This window comes from Euprymna scolopes, chromosome 22 (assembly GCF_053919585.1).
Source record: "Euprymna scolopes isolate OS-2025 chromosome 22, ASM5391958v1, whole genome shotgun sequence".
In the NCBI taxonomy this organism is placed as follows: Eukaryota; Metazoa; Mollusca; class Cephalopoda; order Sepiida; family Sepiolidae; genus Euprymna; species Euprymna scolopes.
In genome coordinates, this window is record NC_136503.1 from 78545896 (window position 1) to 78551329 (window position 5434).

Genomic DNA, 5434 nt, shown 5'->3' on the forward strand with positions numbered 1-5434 from the left:
GGTCAAAGTTAAAAGAGTTGACCTTTGCAAATTCTACCAAACTCCGACAATTTTGAGTCTAAACACTTGAAATTTTAGATGTAGTTAACTCGGACATGGGTAAAAATTTGTATTTTGATTTGAGACCAAAATAATAAATGTTATGGGGTCAAAATTGAGGTCAAAGTTAAAAAGAATTGACCTCTGTGGTCACTACGAAAGTATTCAGACAAATTTTCGTCTAAACATTTGAAATCTTACATAAAGTGTATTCATACGTAGGGCAAATTATGAACAGTACATAGGGCCCGAGCAAAACCGTGCTGAACTGCTAGTATATATATATATATATATATATATATATATATATATATATATATATATATATATATATATATATATATATATATATATATATATTGCAATCATGACGGGAAGATCCGTTTTGATGTTAATGATTAGAAGTAGGAAATGAAAAAAAAAATAATCGGAGAGAGGTCAGCTGACCGGTTTTGCCCGCATTTTTCGTAAGCTAGATCGAGGGATTTCCTTTTTTTTTATTAATAAAATTGAGTAAAATGGGAGACGATACATTAAAAAAATAGCGATATAGTGTATTAGAAAAAAAAAAACGATATACACTATATGTCTAAAATAACGATACGTATGATATCACCTACAGACTGATCACGTTCAAAACAAAAAGATATTCGCTCCGCTTGCAGAGAGAAGGCTTCTTCATGTGAACTAATATATATGTGTGTGTGTGTGTGTGTGTGTGTGTGTGTGTGTGTGTGTGTGTGTGTGTGTGTGTGCGCGCGCGCGCAACATTAAGGTAATGATACTAAATATATACATGTTTTCTTTAATGGATGAGATGATATTATTACACCGAATAATTAATTGATTAATCCAACGTTTCAGATGCAAGGGAGATAATACAATGTGCCTTTTAGTTTATCGTTAGAGTAACAGTTACTTCCCTTGATATAAAAAAAAAAACTCGCTTGCCTTTCTTTCTTTTTTTTACATAGGCATCACCACTTATCAAGACACAGGGGCCACTCGAGGATAATGGGTAAAAGTGTAGTCAATTGGACAATATATTAATCGCTAGTAATGGAAATTCAGTAAATTTGTTAACTTAAGTGAAACATCTCATCAAGAACTTGTTTACGTTGGACTTGAAGACGACCATATTGTAGTCAGCTGGAAAGCAGGCAAACGGAAGTTTCACAGGTGTGCAGTTCTGAGAAAGAAACTTTGTTCATGGAATCTACGTTTAGGTTTAGGCACAGATAAAGAGTGGGGGAAATTATTGATAGTGTTTTCAGCTAGACGAGTGTTTCTTGTGAAAGTTTGGCGAGGAGGGACCATAGATTGGAGTTCAGTCGAGCACTTGCCATGAAAATAATACTATAGCAGAGACAAGCTCACAACATCTCTTCTGTGAGAAAGAGGTTGCAGGGAAGAGAAAAGGGCATCCCTTACTAGGCTACGTAGTCTATTTTGAACTCTGTCAAGGCAGGATAAGTCCTTTCTAGCAGCTCCTGCCCAGATGTAGCAACAATACTCAATTCTTGGACGTACCTGGCTCTTATATAGGCAGAGAATTGCATCAGCAGTGAGATATCTACTGGATCGATAGAAGGATCTCACCATTTTTCCAGCGACCTTGGCAACGGATTTGATGTATATATTCCATTTCAGATCAGGAGTAAAGGTCAAACCCAGAAGCTTGTCAAAACATGAAGCCTGTCTCCTTTATCCTATTCTTTCCTTCCTCTAAACTGGGTTGTCTATCTGTCAGGCTCCTTCTCCTCTTAGGCTCCAAAGTCAACTTCTTAAATAATATTTGTTTAGTTTTAGGTACAGATAAAGAGTAAGAGAAATTAATTGTTGGCCAGTGTTTGTATTTAGGTGAGTGTTTTCCATGATGTTTTATGTGGGGTAGGGGGACTATAGATTGAAGCTCAGTCAAGCACCTGCCATGAAAATAGTGATAGAGTACAGAAAAACTCGTTGCATCTTTTCAGTGATAAAGAAGTAGCAGTGAGGAAAAAGAGGACATCCTCACTAGATTTCGAAGTCAGTTTTGTACCCTGTCAAGGCAGGAAACGTAATTTGAGCAGTCCCTTTCTAAATGTGGCAACAGTACTCCATTTTAGGACGTATTTGGCTCTCATTCAGGTGGCGGATTGAGATGGGAGTAAGAGACGTTCTGGAGCAGATGAATCATCCAACAATTTTCTTAGTGACCTTAAAGGATTTGATGTAAGTCTCCCATTTCAGATGAGGAGTGAAGGTAAGTTCCAGAACTTTATCAAAGTAGAGTGCTTGCTCAAGGCGAGAACCTTTAATTCTAATTAGGGCCAAGTAGAGATCAGAGCGTTGGTTGTGAAAAGATAGGCGCTTGATTTTAGATGCATTAAAAGTGATCAGCCACCTTTTCCTCAGTGGTTAAGATTCGAAGAGAGAGAATCAGAAATATCTTAGTCATTGTAGGCCTTTGAAGTGTTGCCATAGATGAAAGAGTTGTGCCCACTGATGTTCACGGATGGTTTCAGCAGCAGAAAAAAAAATATACACACATCCACAGCTGATTTCCAAGAGATTAAGAAAATGGTCAAGATTTTTATAAAAATTAGTTATGAATGGGAAAAACTATAGACAATCTTTCAATACTCAAAAAAAAAAACCATTAAGATTCGTATTATTTGGATTCATCGGACTACTTGTCCACAAGGGCCCGTGGCGCAGTGGTTAGAGTATTTGGAAAAATTAATTGTAAAAAGTGATATTCTCCTGAAGGTTGAAGGTTCAATTCTCAATGTGGGTGACTGAAAAATACAATTGCGAACTACTTAGGACCTCTATCCAGTCATGGCTGATGGAACAAGAACATGCAACCCCCATGAAATAAATAAAGGGTTCCGCTCGAAATTCCATCCAAATTCCCGAGTTTGACAAGCTACACCTGAAGAAGGTTATATCGACTGGTGTGTTGTGAAAATCACACTCAAGATGAGAATAGTAGTCCGATGAATCCAAATAATACGAATACCAATCCTCATCTAAAAAATTCAGAAACGTTAAAACAATAAAGATATATATATAGTTAATGGTGTGAGTTCCATATAGAAACGTTGATTTAATTTGAATAAAATAAAATATGCATCAAGTGCATTCGAATGGAGTATAGCTCCGAAATATATTTATGTTATAAATTTCAAACAAGTAAAATATTTGTTTATTTTCCTACTATTATGTTGTGATTTGGCTTTTAAGCGCACTTGATGCATATTTTGTTTTAATGAAGATATATGTTACCAGAGAGAGATTTGGAAACCTCAGGATAACCGAACAAGATGTCTGCTGCCTGTCTCTGTTTAGTCACACAGACAGTTGTTGTTTTATCTATGAAAAGATGGAAAAGATGGTGTGCAAAAAACTTAATAGTTAAATTTATTCAAACACAATTAATGATTTTATTACATTTTTTGCTGATGTGGAAGCTTTGTGTCTTCAAACTCTCTGCCTTATTGTCGACGTTGGATCAACATTTTAAAGTTCTTTCTCTCGCATACAAATCTCAACACATATAAAAGTTTGTTTAATTCAAAAGCTTTTCGTTCATCTATTATAATTCATATCGTATTCCTATCTGTTTGTTTGTTCACAATTTGGTATAAAGTATACAAAAGTATACAATTTGGTACAAAATATACAAAACTATACAATTTGGTATAAAGTATACAAACTTATACAATTTGGTACAAAATGTACAAAACTATACAATTTGGTACAAAATATACAAAACTATACAATTTGGTATAAAATATACAAAATTATACAATTTGGTACAAAATATACAAAACTATACAATTTGGTACAAAATATACAAAACTATACAATTTTGTACAAAATATACAAAATTATACAACTGTGTACAAAATATACAAAATTATACAATTTTGTACAAAATATACAAAACTATACAATTTGGTACAAAATATACAAAATTAAACAATTTAGTACAAAATATACAAAACTATACAATTTGGTACAAAATATACAAAACTATACAATTTGGTACAAAATATACAAAATTATAGAATTTCGTATAAAATATATAAAACTATACAATTTGGTACAAAATATATAAAACTATACAATTTGGTACAAAATATACAAAACTATACAATTTGGTACAAAATATACAAAACTATACAATTTGGTACAAAATATACAAAATTATAGAATTTCGTATAAAATATAAAAAACTATACAATTTGGTACAAAATATACAAAATTATACAATTTGGTACAAAATATACAAAATTATAGAATTTCTGTATAAAATATATAAAACTATACAATTTGGTACAAAATATACAAAATTATAGAATTTCGTATAAAATATATAAAACTATACAATTTGGTACAAAATATACAAAATTATACAATTTGGTACAAAATATACAAAATTATAGAATTTCGTATAAAATATATAAAACTATACAATTTGGTACAAAATATACAAAATTATAGAATTTCGTATAAAATATATAAAACTATACAATTTGGTACAAAATATACAAAATTATACAATTTGGTACAAAATATACAAAATTATAGAATTTCGTATAAAATATATAAAACTATACAATTTGGTACAAAATATACAAAATTATAGAATTTCGTATAAAATATATAAAACTATACAATTTGGTACAAAATATACAAAATTATACAATTTGGTACAAAATATACAAAATTATAGAATTTCGTATAAAATATATAAAACTATACAATTTGGTACAAAATATACAAAATTATAGAATTTCGTATAAAATATACAAAACTATACAATTTGGTACAAAATATACAAAATTATACAATTTGGTAAAAAATATACTAAACTATACAATTTGGTACAAAATATATAAAACTATACAATTTGGTACAAAATATACAAAATTATACAATTTAGTACAAAATATACAAAACTATACAATTTGGTACAAATAATACAAAATTATACAATTTGGTACAAAATATAAAAAACTATACAATTTAGTACAAAATATACAAAATTATACAATTTGGTACAAAATATACAGAATTATACAATTTGGTACTAAATATACAAAACTATACAATTTGGTACAAAATATACAAAACTATACAATTTGGTACAAAATATACAAAATTATACAATTTGCTATAAAGTATACAAAATTATACAATTGAGTACAAAATATACAAAACTATACAATTTGGTACAAAATATACAAAATTATACAATTTAGTACAAAACTAATTCCCGAGTTTGACAAGCTACACCTGTTTATGCTAACTATACAATTTGGTACAAAATATACAAAATTATACAATTTGGTACAAAATATACAAAATTATACAATTTGCTATAAAGTATACAAAATTATACAAT